This window comes from Chlorocebus sabaeus, chromosome 23, assembly GCF_047675955.1.
Source record: "Chlorocebus sabaeus isolate Y175 chromosome 23, mChlSab1.0.hap1, whole genome shotgun sequence".
NCBI classification, from domain to species: domain Eukaryota; kingdom Metazoa; phylum Chordata; class Mammalia; order Primates; family Cercopithecidae; genus Chlorocebus; species Chlorocebus sabaeus.
Genome location: NC_132926.1, coordinates 55,563,565 through 55,580,673, shown reverse-complemented (window position 1 = coordinate 55,580,673; position 17,109 = coordinate 55,563,565).

The following is a 17,109-nucleotide window of genomic DNA, read 5'->3' as shown; positions in this document are numbered from 1 at the left end:
TATAATATATTTAGGTCCTCTGATGTTTTGTATATATGATATGGTTTGCCTCTGTGTCTCCATCCAAATCTCATCTCAAATTGTAATCCCCACATGTCGAGGGAGGCATCTAGTGGGAGGTCATTGGATCATGGAGGCAGTTTCCCCCATGCTGCTCTTATAATAGAGTGTGAGTTCTCACAAGTTTAAAAGTGTTTGGCAGTTCCTTTTGCTCACTCCTCCCACCATGTAAGACACACTTTCCTTCCCCTTCACCTTCTACCATGATTGTAAGTTGCCTGAGGCCTCCTCAGCCATAAAGAACTATGAGTTAATTAAACCTCTTTTGTTTGTAAATTATCCAGTCTCAGGCAGTTCTTTATAGCAGTGTGAAAATGGACTAATACAATATATTTATAGTTGCTATATCTTTCTGTTGAATTGACCCTTTTAACTTTGTACAGTGATCTTTCACTCTAGAGACAGTTTTACATTTAAAATGTATTTTTTCTTCTGTTGTCATTCCTGCTTTCTTTTAGTTACCATTTGCATGAAATATATTTTTTTAGCCATTCACTTTCATGTGTATCTTTAAATCTAAAGTGAGTTTTTTGTAAACAGAATATTACTGGATCCCATTTTCTTAATCCATTCAGCCATTCTATGTCTTTTTATTGATGAATTTAATCCATTTACATTCATGGTAATTATCTATAATATAGGACTTATTATTGCTATTTTGTTAATTATTTTCTGTTTTATGGTTCCTTTGTTCCTTTCTTTGTGATTTGATTTTTTTTTTTTGATCATGGCATGCTTTGATTTCTCTCTCTTTATCTTGCATATGTCTACTAGAGGTTTTTCTTAGATTTAAAGACACACATGAAAGTGAAAAGATAAAAAAAGATACTTCATGCAAATGATAACCAAAAGAAAGCAGGAGTGACTACAGAAGAAAAAATAGATTTTAAAACTAAACTTCACTGTAATCACAAGGAACATCTTATAATTATAACAGTTAGCTTATTTTAAGCTGATAATAACTTCAATTTCATACAAAAACTCTACACTTTTATTTCTAACACATACAGTTTATGTTATTAATGTCAAATTATATCTATTAATACCATGTATCTATTAACAAATTATTATAGCTTTAGTTATTTTTAATACTGTTGTCTATTATCTTTTTATATTAGAGTTAGAAGTGATGTGCACACTGCCAATTACAGGATTAGAGTATTCTGAATTTTACTATATACTTATCTTTACCAGTGAGTTATACATTTTCATATGTTTTCATGTTACTAATTAGCATCTTTCATTTCAACATGAAGAATGCCCTTTACTTTTCTTATAAAGCAGGTCTAATGGTGATGAACTCCCACTTTTGTTTGTCTAGGAAAGTCTGTCTCTCCTTTATTTCTGAAGGACAGCTTTGTCAGATATGGTATTCTTGGTTGGCAGTTTTTTCTTTCAGCACTTTGAAAATATCATCCTACTCTCTCCTGGCGTGCTAGTTTCTGCTGATAAATCTTCTGATCATCTTATGTATATTCCCTTGTATGTGACAGGTAACTTTTCTCTTGCTGTATTCAAAACACTCTGTCATTGACTTCTGATCATAATGTGTCTCCATATAATCTTCAGGTTGATCCTGTTTGCAAACTTTTCAGCTTCATGAACCTGATGTCTATATCCCTCCCCAAGATTTGGGAAGTTTTCAGCCAATTTTTTAAAAATAAGATTTCTTCCCATTTCTCTTTTCTTTCAGAGGCTCTCATAATGCATATAGGTTTGGTTGATGGTGTTTTATAAATCTCTTAGGGTTTCTTTATTTTTAAAATTCTTTTTTCTTTCTTTTTTCAATCTCCTTGGATTGAAAAATAACATATGATATGTCTTTGAGTTCACAGATTCTTTCTCATGCTTAATCAAGTTTGTTGCTTAAACTCTGTATTGAATTTTTCAGTCCAGTAATTGTGTTCAGCTCCAGAATTTGGTTCTTTTTTATTATTTCTATCTTGTTGTTAAACTTCTGATTTTGTTCATGTATTATTTTCCTGAGTCAGTAAGTTGTCTATTTGTGCTGTTTTATAGCTCACTGAGCTTTCTTAAAATAATTATTTTTAATTATTTGTCAGAAAGTTCATAGGTCTCCATTTCTTTGGGTTCAGTTACTGGAATACTGTTGTGTTCTTTGGTGGAATCATGTTTCCTTGATTTTTTTTTTTCATGTTCTTTGAAGTCTTTCATTGCTATCTTTACATTTGAAGAATCAGTTAGCTCCTCCAGTCTTTACTGACTGGCTTCAAGAGAGAAAGATCTTTACCAGTTATCCAAGCTAGAAATTTGCAGGGCCTCTTAAATCTTTTCTATGGATGCACCTGCTCCACTTCTCTTGTTCCAACAAGGAGTGTTTTATGGAAACATCTGAATATAGATCTGCTTTACCTAGCACTTAGAAAAGTTTACTACCATATAGAAAAATGATGGCTTACATTATTATACAGTGTTTTGGGTAGACATTAAATACTGTATCTTGAGTAGACCATATCTACTCAGCTTAGTCAAGATATCATTGCTGCTAATTGAAGCAGACAATTAAATATTGAGGTAACCCTGTCATCCCAGGTCATATACAGGGGTCACTCTAATCCCAGCAAGTGACACAGCAAATTGGAAAGTGTCTGGTTCACTGGTAGGCTTTCAAGTTCTAACAAAACAAACTTACTAGTCATATATAGCTGACAGTCTATTTTGTGACTGCTGAATTAGCCATAGGGAAAATCAAAAACCTAGGTAGGGAGGCCCAGCTGAATTGGTTTTCAGCCTCCATCCTGTTCTAGTATCAGCACTCCCATCCAGTGCCTTCAATAACATCCTTCCTTTTTATGTATTTGTGGGGCTTCTACCAGCATCCTCACTGGGACTCCAGGCCATCACTGTGGTTTCCTGTCACCCCACCCTAAGTGGAAAAAGGAAAAGTGAAAGAGTTTTCTCTCCAAGTATAACCATTCTTTTAGCCAATGCAGAAAGCCTGGCTTACTAAGAAATAAGCCCACTAATAATAACACTTAGGGCTAATGAGCCCAAGGGTTGGCTAACCTAGGAGGCAAATACTACCTTGGTAAATACCACCTTGAATTATAAACTGAGCCTTCATTCCAGGTACAGCACCAACCTCTTCAAAGAATGTAATTCTGCTCTGTCTCTGAGTAGGGTCCCTGCAGCTCAGAATTCAGTCTGAAGACTGGAACCACCTTTATAATTTTCTTCTTTGATACATTATCTCTTTGACAGGTCCACAATCCCTTACCCACAATTCTGAGATAGAAGGGATACTGAGCACCAAACAACTTTTATAATTTTACAAGCAGAACCCTGAATTTATGTGATGTAAGGCTATGAGCAGTATCTATTTATCTCACTTTGTGGGAATAGTCTTACATTTAGCCAAAGAAATATTATTGTGTTGAATTACAGGCCAAGGATATTATGTAATATACAGCATATGTGTCATATTACCTTTCTAAGATCCAAAAATATCTCTGAACTCCAAAACATATCTGTCCCCATGAGTTTTGGATAAAGGCCTAGGAATCTGTAGTAAATTCAGAATTTGTTCTAGAGTATTCCTTCTATTTTCCACAGGGGCTGAGGTAATTATGTAGGATATGTGGCTAAAAGGAGAAGGTCACATAAGGAATTAGAAATCTTCATAATGTAATGGGGAACTTAGTGGGAGGCAAATATTTTTATAGAGCCAGGAGTTAGGATCAAGTCTTTCCAAAGCGATGAAGAAGACACCATTTCCTCCTTCACAGCCAGTTCTCCATCTCTCTGAATACCATTTGACTGATATTCACAAAGAAAGAAATACATTTCTTAATTCAGTGTAGAGGTCACCTTGGGATAAGAAGTACCTTCTCCGCATAAGCAAGTTTTTAAAAAATGATTTGATTCCCAAGCTAACCCAGAAAAGTTTGCTACTGGAGTAATTAAAACAGTAGAATTTGCAATATGTGATAAATTCATTTTATGAGCAAATCTAGGAATCTGAGTTCTTTTCACATTACTCTTTATGTAGGAAAATATATTATCATCCTAATAATGAATTACAAAATGCCATGTGGAACACAATGCACTTCTGCGTTGGCTGTTGCCTGTACTATCCAGAGTGTTTTTCTGATTAATTAAGTCATCACTTATTACTCAGAAATATTTATTGAGCACTTGTAATAGGTACTAGGAATAAAGGGCACAACAGAAAAGAAAATGAAGCATGCTGTACGAAGTTTAGGCTCTAGGGGAAAAAAGAGCAGGGAAAAAAATTTAAAGAGTTTAAAATAAACTCATCTTAATGTAAAATTAAGTATTTAATAAAGTTACATATTTTGTTGTAATTTTATTCAAAACCTTCCTATACTGAGTTTCCTCTTACTTAAGGCAACTTATATCTCCACACACTGAAAGACTTACATAGAGGAACATAAAAGTCTCTAAACTTTCACAAAGGTCAGAAAGATTTTCTAAATACATATAATTATCCCCCAAGTTCTGCTAATAAGGAAGAGGCTATCTAGAATAAAACAACTTATGAAGTTCACGGTGGAATAATAGCATCATTTTTTCAAGCATTAGATGTTTAGGAGTATTTAAATTTTAAAATAATATAGATGAAATTTGTTGTTTTTTAAAAAATCCACCACTTTGCCAAAAGAGGATGGAATGCTAAAGTCTGATAACTATTTTCCACATTTTTAGAAAGTTTGTCACAAAATGCTACATACCATACTTTTGAAAACAATTGTGCTGCTATTGAAATGCTAATGTTAAATTCTCTGAGTGGAAATCAAAAGACAATAGCTACCTCCCCTGAAATCAGGAAATCCCAGGATTGTATAGTCTCAACCCTAGGAAATGAAACCTTTTTGTGATTCTAATATCTGGTAGAGAGGGAAAATGTCAAGGAAAGTAAAAATAGTTAAGCCCCTTAGTTTTCTTTCTGGTAGCTAGTAGAGGGAGTTAAAAGTACCAAGGTCAACAGAATGGGAAGCTGTGAGTAAAAAGCACATATTAGGATCACTTGTTACCTTAGACGAGTTTGCATCAAGAACATGATGCCAAGAATGGAAAGTCAGTCCATGCTTGATATTAACCCCGTAAAGGAACAACAAAGAAATAACCAATTCCTAAGTGAAATCATGGGCATACGCAACTACTCCTGTATTTTCAGATGCCTCAAAGAAATGAGGAATATAGGCAGAAAATGCCACCCTGGAAATCAACATCAGGATCCTCAAGAGTGGCAGATTATAACAGGGGAGTCTTGGATTCCATACTTGATAGAGTCGTTAACTGGAAAAATTTGGAAAGTCATTAACTGAGAAAACCAAATTCATCCAATAGGCCTTTGTTCCACGTCTAGAATGATTAAGCATTGATCTTGGCACTAAGAGGAGGAGAGGAAGAGGAGTGCATTACAAAGGTGTATAAGACACCATATCCGTGTCAACAGCTAGACAACCCTATACACACGTAACAATAAATCACAGAAGAAGAATTATACAGCATAACAACAAAAAATAAATCATGAATACTCATAGGACATTTTCTACAGGTCATATCCCATTCTAAAGAGTCTCCATGTTTTAATTATCACAATCACTCTTTCATTTTCTACACTGAGGAAACCAAAGCTCAGAGAGGTTAAGTTACTTACTCAAGGTCACACAACTTATAAGTGGTAGATCATGGATTTAAACCCAGGTTCAAGAGGCTGCTTACTCTTAACCACCCACAATGAGACACGCAAAAGATTTTAATCCTGACTATGACTGGGGATGCAGAATAAGGTGAAGAGGTAGGAAGAGGAGTAGAGGAAGCTTCTGGGAAGAACTGGTAGTTGAGTTCTGTGTTGCCCATTTGGACCCAATATAACCTCCCTGGACCTGTTTATCTCCAAACAAATGGGATTGATGACATTATCTCTAAAATCCCTTTGGCTCTTTTAATTACTTCTTAATTCATCTGTGACATCACCAGAGATAGTACATTGTGGGAAAGGAGCAACCTTTGAAAACCAACACAACTAAATTATTAGTTGTGTGATTTGGGTGAGTTATTTGCCGTTCCTGAACCTAAACTTCCTCAATGGTACACTAAGACAATCCTCATAGAGTTGTAAAGATTAAATAATCTGTGCAAGGCACAGTGCCTGGCACAGAGGAAGCACTCAATTGATTTCCCCACTCCCTTTCTGTTTTTTTAATTGTGTATAATCTCAGTCCTTGAATTTACCTAAGTCTAGTGAACCAGATCATTATATGATTAGCTGCACATTATTAGAATACCCTTTGTCAGTAGATAGCAAAAGATAGTCTCCTTGAGGGTGCCCTTTTTTTTTTTAAATCTAGAAAGTTCTAAGTTGCCATCCTGCTGTTTTATATTAAAACAGCATTTGCTTTCCTTGGTTCTTTTGATTATACAACTCAACAAACTTAGTAAAGTCACACGATAAGCTAGGAACCAAGTAGTAAAGATGCATACCATTCATAAACCATGACTGATATGGCCTAGGAGGTTTTCAATAGATATTACATAGATTATATAAAGCCAAAGAAAAGTGTAGTTAAGAGTTTAAAATGTTCTAGTGTTACATACTGAAATAAATATTTGAATAAAAGTAGGCAGAAAAAGTCCTGCCTAAAAACTCATTTGTCATAATTTGAAGCTTTATTGTCAAAGACTAAGTAAAGGCAGAGAAAAGGAGGCATTTATCCACAGAAAAAAAGTAAATATAGAGACAAAGATCATATTTGTGTCTAAAGGAAAAAGGATATGTATGTTGTTGTTTAGACCTTCATTCTATTATTTTACTAATTCAGAATACATTTTTTACCAACTCTGGCTAAAGAAGTTTGAGGCTTTTCTTTTCTTTTTACTTTTTATTTAAATGCACAAATCTCAAGCATACACTCAATTTTTATATATGCATATACCCATGTAACTAACCACCACCTACATCAATATGTAGAACATTTCCAATGCCCCTAAAAGTCCTCTGCCCCCTTCTCAGTCTACAGCCCCAAGGCAATCACTATCTAAACTTTTAAACAGAGAAGATAACAAAAGTAGAAAATGAAAAAGAAATCCTAAATTTGATTTCGTTATGTTTTCTGTTGTGTACTATTTACAGAGCTTACTTATTGGAGGTTTAGTAACCCCTGGATACCCAAGGCTTTAAGGAATTAGTTCACTGGGTGATAAACTAAAAAATCATAGCCGGGGGCTTAAGAGAAGCAGCCTTTAGGTTTTTACTGTGGAAGAGTCAGATTACTGATGATTTCTTTCTTCTAGAGAAAAATAGGTAAAGAAAGCATCTGGAGGAATAAGCCAGATAGTTTACCACCTCACTGTCAACAGAAGTATGATTTTCAATGAAGTTTGAACACAAATTCTGTTTTGTGGTTCTAAAAGCCAAGATAAGTAATAACAACAACAAATTCTTTATTGGGTCATAAAGCTATCTGCTCTGTGCGTAAAGAAATGCTTCTGATTTGACATCAGTGGAGGATGAGCTTGAGTGTTTTTCAAGTAATTGTGATAATTTTACATTCTTGCCACATTTGCTTTCACCCCACCTTTCTGATAAATTTCAAGCCATTTAATAGAAGTACAAAGTACAGTGAGTGACAGAGGTAAGTAGCCTACTTGACCAGCAAGGCAATCAGATCCAAGATTTTGGTTCATTAGGTGCGTAGTCTAAACAACTGAGCTAATATGATATTTTAGTTAGGTCCCTACTATAGAATGACTGTCAACGAATGTTACAGACAGGGAGACCTGTTAAGATTGAAAAGAGTCTCTATTATAAACATGCCAGAACAGCAGAACTAAATCAACACTGTCCTAAGTAAACCAGGACATAGTCACCCTAGCTATCATAAGCCTCTATTCCGTTAAAGTTCATATTGATTAACTCTTCATTCCAATGACTCTTTTACTACTTCAGGGTGGCAAAAGCATCTTCCTTTCCTTCCTCTCACAAGAGGAAGAAAAAACAAATAGACAAGTGAGATTATGGCTGAATATAGCAAGTTAAACATAAAAATGACTCTGATCTAAATATACAGTCTTAACTTCTGACAAGGATTCAGCATAAACAGGGTTGAGGATTCAAATGAGGACAGAGGTCACATCTCGTACATCTTTAGTAACTTCCTCTAGCGCATGGCATAATACTCCACACACTGTGGATTGCCATTAAGAGAACTGATGAACTAAGGGAGGGCAATATTCTCAATTTGTAAAACTATTACTCTGGTTAATAATGATGTGATGGGGGTGATAATCAATAATGGATATGAATTGAGTGCTATGTGCCTGGTATAGTGTGCTAAGTCCTTTGTATATATTGTCTCTTTATATTCTTTAATGATGCTATATTATTTTTGGGTTTTTTAATGATTATCTTTCTATTTTTTATAATTTCAACTTTTATTTTAGACTTGAGGTACATGTGCAGGCTTGTTAGCTGCATATTGCCTGATGCAGAAGTTTGGGGTACGATTGATCTCATCACCCAGGTCCTGAGCATAGTACCCAGAGGTTTGTTTTTCAACCCTTGCTCCCCTCCTTCCCTGCTCTATTACTTCCCAGTGTCCACTGTTGCCATCTTTATGTCCATAAGTAACTGATGTTAAGCTCCCACGTATAAGTGAAAACATGTGATATTTGGTTTTCTGTTCCTGTGTTAATTCACTTAGGATAATGACTTCAAGCTGTATTTGTGTTGCTGCAAAGGACATGATCTCATACTTTTTATGGCTGCATAGTATTCTATGGTATCTATGTGCCACATTTTCTTTATCCAGTTCACCATTGATGGGCACCTAGGTTGATTCCATGTCTTTGCTATTGTGAATAGCGCTGCAAGGAACATACAAGTGCATGTGTCTTTTTGGTAGAATGATTAATTTTCTGTTGGATATATACTCAGTAATGGGATTGCTGGGTTGATATGGTAGTTCCGTTTTAAGTTCTTTAAGAAATCTCCAAACTTCTTTCCACAGTGGCTGAACTAATTTACATTCCCACTAACAGTATAACAACTGTTGTTATTATACACAACATTCCCATTTCTCCACAGCCTCACCAGCATCTGTTGTTTTTTGACTTTTTCATAATAACCATTCCAACTGGTATACGGTATCTCCTTGTGGTTTTGATTTGCATTTCTCTGATGTCAGTGATGTGGAACGTTTTTCCCTGTGTATGTCTTCTTTTGAGAAGTATCTGGTCACATCTTTTGCTCATTTTTAAATAGGGTTATTTGCTTTTTGCCTGTTCAATTATGTAAGTTCCTTCTAGATTCTGCATATTAGATCTTTGTCAGATGCATAGTTTGTGAGCATTTTCTCCCATTCTGCAAGTTGTCTGTGTACTCTTGTTAATAGTTTGTATTGCTGTGCAGAGCTCTTTAATTAGGTCCCATTTGTCAGTTTTTGTTTGTGTTGCAGTTGCTTTTGAGGATAATCATAAATTCTTTCCCAAGGCCAATGTCCAAAATGGTGTTTCCTAGATTTTCTTCTAGATTCTTACAGTTTGAGGTCTTACATTAAAATATTTTATCCATCTTGAGTTAATTTGTGTATATGGTAAAAGATAGGGGTCCAGTTTCATTCTTCTACATATGGCTAGCCAGCTATCCTAGCACCATTTATTGAAAAGGGAGTCCTTTCCCCATTGCTTATTTTTGACAATTTTGTCAAAGATCAGATGATTGTAGGTGTGTGGCTTGATTTATGGGCTCTCTATTCTGTTCTACTGGTCTATGTGTCTGTTTCTGTACCAGTTTCATGCTGTTTCAGTTACTGTAGCATTATAGTATAGTTTGAAATTAGGTGATTTGATGTCTCCAGCTTTGTTCTTTTTGCTTACAATTTCCTTGGCTATTTAGGCTCTTTTTTGGTTCCATGTGAATTTTGGAGTATTTTCTTCTTATTCTGTTAAAAATGATGTTGATAGCTTGATAGGAATAGCATTGAATCTGTATATTCCTTTGGGTAGTATGACCATTTTAACAACATTGATTCTTCTAATCCATGAACATGGAGTGTTTTTCCATTTGTTTGTGTCATTTATGATTTCTTGCTGCAGTGTTTTATAGTTCTCCTTGTAGAGATCTTTCACCTCACTGGTTAGATGTATTTCTGGGGTGTGTGTGTGTGTGTGTGTGTGTGTGTGTGTGTGTCTATTTTAAATGGGATTGCATTCTTGATTTGGCTGTCAACTTGAACATTATTTGTGTATAGAAATGCTACTGATTTTTGTACATTGATTTTGTATGCTGAAACTTAACTAAGTCATTTATAAGTTCTAGGAGTCTTTAGGCAGAATCTTTAGGGTTTTCTAAGTATAGAATTATTTCATCAGCAAAGAGAGATAATTTGACTTCATCTTTTCCTATTTGGATGCCTTTTATATCTTTCTCTTGCCTGATTGCTCTGACGAGGACTTCCAGTACTATGTTGAATAGGAGTAGTGACACTCGGAATCCTTGTTTGTTCCAGTTCTCAAGGAAAATGCTTCCAGTTTTTGCCTGTTCAATCTGATGTTGGCTATGGCTTTGTCATAGATGGCTCTTATTATTTTGAGGTATGTTCCTTTGATGCCTAGTTTCTTAAGAGTTTTTATCATGAAAGAATGTTGGATTTTATCAAAAGCTTTTGCTGCATCTATTAAGATAATCATATGGTTTTTGTTTTAAATTCTGTTTATGTGATGAACTACATTTATTGATTTGCATATAATGAAGGAAACTTGTATCCCAGGAATGAAGCCTATTTGTTTATGAAGAATTAACTTTTGGATATGCTGCTGGATTCAGTTTGCTAGTATTGTCTTAAAAATTTTTGCATCTGTGTTCATCAGGGATATTGACCTATAGTTTCCTGTTTTCGTTGTGTCTTTGCCAGGTTTTGGTATCAGGGTGATGCCGCCTTTATAGAACGAGTTAGAGAAGAGTCCTTTCTCCTTGATTTTTTGGAATAGTTTCAGTAGGATTGGTACCAGTTCTTCTTTGTACCTCTGGTAGAATTTGGCTATAACTCCATCTGATCCAGGGCTTTTTCTGCTAGGCAGGTTTTTTTATTGCTGATTTCAATTTCAGAACTTGATATTGGTCTATTCAGGGTTTCAATTTCTTCCTGATTCAATCTTGGGGACTATGTGTTTCCAGGAATTTAGCCATCTCCTCTAGAGTTTTTTAGTTTATATGCATGGAGGTGTTTATCATAGTCTCTGAGGAACTTCTGCATTTCTGTGGGATAGACTGTAATGTCACCTTTGTCATTTCTGATTGTGCTTATTTAGATCTTCTCTCTTTTTTCTTTGTTAATCTAGCTAGCAGTTTGTTGATCTTGCTTATCCTTTCAAAAAGCCAACTTTTGGTTTCATTGATTCTTTGAATGGAATTCAGTCTCCATTTTGTTCAGTTCTTGTCTGATTTTAGTTATTTATTTTCTTCTACTAACTTAGGGGTTTGTTCTTGTTTTTCTAGTTTCCCTAGAGGTGATATTAGATCATGAATTTGAGCTCTAACTTTTTGAGATGGGCATTTAGCACTATAAACTTTCCTCTTAACATTGCTTTTGCTGCATCCCAGAGATTTTGGTATGTTGTGTCTCTGTTTTCATTTCTTTCAAATAATTTTTTGATTTCTGCCTTAATTTTGTTGTTTATCCAAAAGTAATTCAGAAGCAAGTTTTTTAATTTCCATGTAATTGTGTAGTTTTGAGAGATCTTCTTGGAATTGATTTTTGTTTTTATTCTACTGCATTCTGAGTATGGCAGGTATGGTTTCAATTTTTTTTAATTTATTGAGACTGAGCATGAGGTTGAGCATGGGATCAATCCTGGAGTATGTTCCATGTGCAGATGAGAATATATATTCTGTGGTAGATGGGTGGGGTGTTCAGTAGATGTCTTTTAGGTCCAATTAGTCAGGTGTTGAATTTAAGTCCAGAAATGTCTTTGTTAGTTTTCTGCCTTGATGATCTGTCTAAGGTTGTCAGTGGGATGTTGAAGTGCTCCACTACTGTCTACGTCTTTTTGTAGGCCTGGAAGTACTTGTTTTATGAATCTGGTGGTGCTCCAATGCTGTGTGGGCATATATTTAGGATAGTTAAGATTTCTCATTGAATTGAACCTTTTATCCCTAATGATTCTATAAAACAGTTGCTACTACTATTCCAGTTTTTCCCCATAGATAAGAAAAATTGTGGCTTAGAGAAAGCAAGTCACTTGCCCAAGGTAGTAAAGTGCATATTAGGATTCTCAGATTAATCCGACTCTTAACCATTCCCTTATTCTACCCCCCAGTCAGGACTCTCTTATCTCCAGGACAACTCCCTCAACTAGCTCAAACAAGGAGAGTTGTTTACTAAAAAAATACCAACACCAATCCCTTAGACATCCAGTGCAGAAAAGTAAATACTGTAGGACCACCTGGCAAATACAGCTAAGAAGCCAGAAATCAAGACTCTTCCCACCAGTTCTCATCACCTGATTCTTTGTAGTGTCTACTGCAAATTTATACAGTATTTTTTCAAATTCTGGGGGCTTCAGATTCTATAAGACCAATGTCTGTCTATTTCCAGTGTCTGAATCACCCTCTGATAGGTGTCTTATTAGACAGCTTATTATATATGTAATATAGATATCATATATGTAATAAAGATAACTTTTTAATTTGATTTCCTCAACTACTAAAAATAAAAACTAAATTCTGATTTTAATTTGTCTGGGATCTTAACACACAGGGAAATGTTCTGTTTTCATCTGGTATTCTTGCATGTTGTTGTTGAGACAGGGTCTCACTCATCACCCAGGTTGCAGTGCAATGGCTCAGTCAGTCATGGCTCACTCCACCTTCGATCTTCTGGACTCAAGTGATCCTCCTGTCTCAGCCTCCCAAATAGCTGGGACTGTAGGCACATGCCACCATGCCTGGCTAATTGTTTTAATTTCTTTTTTTGTAGAGACAGTGTCTCACTACGCTGCCCAGGCTGAGCTCAAACTCCGGGGCTCAAGCAATCTTCCTACCTCAGCCTCGCAAAGTGCTGGGATTAGAGGCATGAGCCACCATGCCCCACCTGGTATGCGTTTAAATGTAGAAGCTAATGCAAATGACAGAGCCCTATAGGAAGATGGTAAATGCACTTATCTTCTCAGGTGAATAGACTTCAATAACTACCCTCTCCTCATGAAAATGTTTTTAAGGTTTTGAAATTGGTTTACACAACATTTCTATGTAAAAAGTCTCCCCTACCCCATGCCTGTAGTTTGTCTATATAAAGACAGAAAGAAGAGATACTGCTATAACTATGCAATCTAGGGCCCTTTCCTTTGGGCCAGTAGTTCTGTTACTTCGGTGCTGTATTCCATTAATAGAATCACATTCCAGTACAAAGCACAGAGCTTGGACTAGAGCCCAGTTCTCCCGACTTCCAGCCTAGAGCCTGTTCTAAAAGTTGTTCAGATGCATGGGGGATGCAGGGGGTGGACAACTGGGAATGAGTGGTTCGTGTGTGACCCAAAACAAAAGAACACAAAGCATCAAATGAGCAGCCCCTTTCCCGTCTCTCCATTTAACACCATGATGTTACCTGGCACTAAGTGTCTGGTTGCAATATGGTTTCCGAGTAAGGTTCTGTGTGTGTATGTATGCTTTGTAAATATCTGTTTATTGATACGTTTCTCCTACTGGACTGCAAACTCACTTATAGCAATCATGGTGCTTATTTATTTTTATATCTCCATCACCCAGAATATGGGTTGACACGTAAAAGGCATACAAAATGTTTGTTGGAAGGAAGGAAGGGTGGGAGGGAGGGAAAGAAGGAGGGCTACACAATTTGCCTCAAATGAAGGTTCTATTTAAAAGATTCAACCAAAAAGTGAAAGTAAAGAACATCTGTGGCTACTTGAGAAAAGTAGAAAAACTTTCTTATGTGCCTGAGGAGTAGAAGTCTCCTGCATTCCCTTCTGTCTTGTTCCCTCTTTCCTTCCTTGTTTCAAGTTATTTGTTTCGAATGATTTTTAAAAATGAATAGTGCTACATAGAGAAGAGACTGAAGAAAAGATAACAAAATGCTCTAATTACAGAAATTGTCAAAAAAGAAAAAGAAAATATATTTTAAAAGACAAAAGTCAGAAGAAGCAATAAAAAGTATGTAAGTGATAGAAAGAAAATGTGTAATGTACAGAACACTAACTATGATTAAATATTAACTACTTCAAAATGATCTGTCAGTTGCAATGCATGGATTGCATTGTTAAAACATTTCACACGGAGAAAAAGAACATGCCAACAGGAGGAAAGAGAAAGGCCAGGACTAATATTGATGGTATGATCATCAGTTCCCAAAACAAGGCAAGGAAGTAGCTGTATGAATGTTTCTCTGAGAAAATATGAGAGATTCCATAACTCTAAATTGTTGCCTGTGGATTATAAACAGTGATTCTTGGACTTGCTCCGGGTCTAAACCGTCTGAGAGTCATGGGACCTTTCTAATCTGGTAGAGGCACTTGCACTCCACTAGGAGTCATCTAGTAAGCAGCATGAACCAAATATTTTCCTTTTTGTTATGGGGAGGAAATTGTTATCATAGTTCTTTTTCACTTCTTTTCTTCCTGCAAAGTGAAAAAAGAGTAATTATTCAACATTAGAACATCTCATGTCGGTAAGAGTTCCACAGGAGTATGGTTGAAATACAGTGGTTAGAAAAAACCACTCAATGATTCATTCACTCAACAAATATTTATTGAGCATCTGACATGAACTAGGTACTGTGAACACAGGGGTAAACATGGCCAACAAGGTTCTTGTCTTTGAGAAGATCCCATTCTTGTGGAAGAGGACAGATAATAAACCAAAGGACAGAAAACATATTTTCTGTGAGATGCCATCCTTCTCCCACCAACCTTCTCCTCCTCCCTTATACTCCAGGCACAGTGGAGAACACTGGCCTTCTTTCCATTCTTAAAATACGCCAAGCCCAGTCCTGGCTCAGGGTCTGTACCTTCACTCTTCCCTCTGGCTGGCAAACTCTGCAACCAGACCTTCACATTGCTTCCTCCTCACTGAAGGCTCAGCCAAGATGTCATCTCTCAAAGAAGCCTCCCTGAACATCCCGTAAAACAGGACTCCCTCAAGTTCTATCCTTTTCTATTTTATTTTCTTTATATCTCTAACCCATTGAAACTGTGTTATTCATGTACTGACTTGTTAAATTTTCAGTCTCTCCCACTAGAATGTAAGATCCACAACAGCATGGGTTTTGCCTATTTTGTTCACTTCTATATATCATGCATTTACAACAGTACTGTTAGAAATGTCCATTTACCCACATGCCTAATGACAAAGTATCTATAGTCAGAGGGTCTAATCTATTATCTGCGCTGTGATATCTGGTCTCCCTAGATGGCCCCCAGTGAGCTGGTATTCACATCTTGTATAGTTCTCTCACCTTGAATCTGGGCTAGCCCTATGGCTCACCTTTGACCAAGAGAATGCAGCATAGGAAAAGCTGCCTGACCTCCAACTGTCTCATAGGAAGCCTTGTAGATTCTACCTCGGTGTTATAGGACACTTGGTCTGGAGGATGCCAGAGAACAAGTCAAAAAATCCAACTGTACTGAGATGGCCATGCTGTAAGGCAGCCAAAGCTAGTCACATGGAGTGCTGCACAGACACTGAAATGCTCAGCTGGCCCTCAGCTCTTCCAGCCATCCCAGCTGAAGCACCAGACCTGGGAATGAAAATTCCATCTTGCACATCCAGCTTAGCTGAGTCTTCAAATGACTTCAAACCCAGCCTTTATCTGAGTGCAAATGCATGAGTGACCACAAGTGACAACGATTCAGCTGAGCCCAGTCAATCCACAGAACCACGAGAGGTAATAATAAATTATTGTTTTAAGCTACCAGGTTTTGAGGTGGTTAGTTATCCAGCAACAGATAACTGCAAAATGCAGCCACCAAAGAAAGCTCTAGATTCAAACATTTCTTTCCCCACAAACTTTGTATTCACACCTGAAGGTCCTTGGGCTTTCTCTCCAACACACTCTCCTACAAGATGTGTGTCTTTGCTACCAACAAAATTTGTTTTACACTGTTCACTCTCCTACAACCCTAAAAGCACCCCGCTGCAAGTCAGGAAAACTGGATCTTTGTTCTCATGAGACCCCTGTAATTTTTCTCCAAGTCGCTGAACTCTCTGACAGCTTGGGCTTTGCTCTGAAAAATCATGGTGGAATTTTATTTTGAAATTGTGTTCAGTGTGCGGCAGGCCAAATAGAAAGTAAGAAAGAAAACAAATATATTAAACAGATACAAGTAGAAGAGTCCTAATTGAAGCAGGAGAGACTGCATTGAAATAGTAGCAGGAAATAGGCCCAGGAGTCAGAACACCTAAGTGCAAGTGCTGGGTCCTCCCCTCACTAGACCAAAGAGCCCTGGCCTCCTACAGAACCCAGCGTGAAAACCACTGTGCTGGATGATGGCAGGGGCCCTCCCAATTCACACATGGTGATCTGTAACATTTGCCATATACAAAATGGGCATGTATTTTAAAACTTTGAGATAGATATTACTGTATTGTTTCTGTGGCATCATTTATTTTAATTCTTAAAAAATAACATGAACTGGAAGAGTTTTTTACTGCTTCTGCTTTCTCAATGAACCAGATTTAAATTAGTGTTTCAAAACTACCCTCTGGTCCCTGGACCAGTAATCCCTTTCCATCTTGCCTATTCCTCTGAACATGAGTGCTAAGCATAGTGGTTGCTTCATCTCTAAGAAGAGAAATAGAAGATTTCAAATATCCCAATCTGCAGTATCACTTGGCTTTGGAAATATTGGCTTAAAACTACTCTACTAAATTTTTTAATCTTATTTTCAAAGCCCTCCAGCATAGAAGATTCCATAATCTACTACAGAGTTCCATTCCAGTGTTTCATGGTTATAGTCATTGGGGACCTTTTCTTCTATTGACATAAATCATTCAACAAAGGCACCCATTCAGATAATGCTTCTCAACTTTCATTCTTACAATTTTTTTGA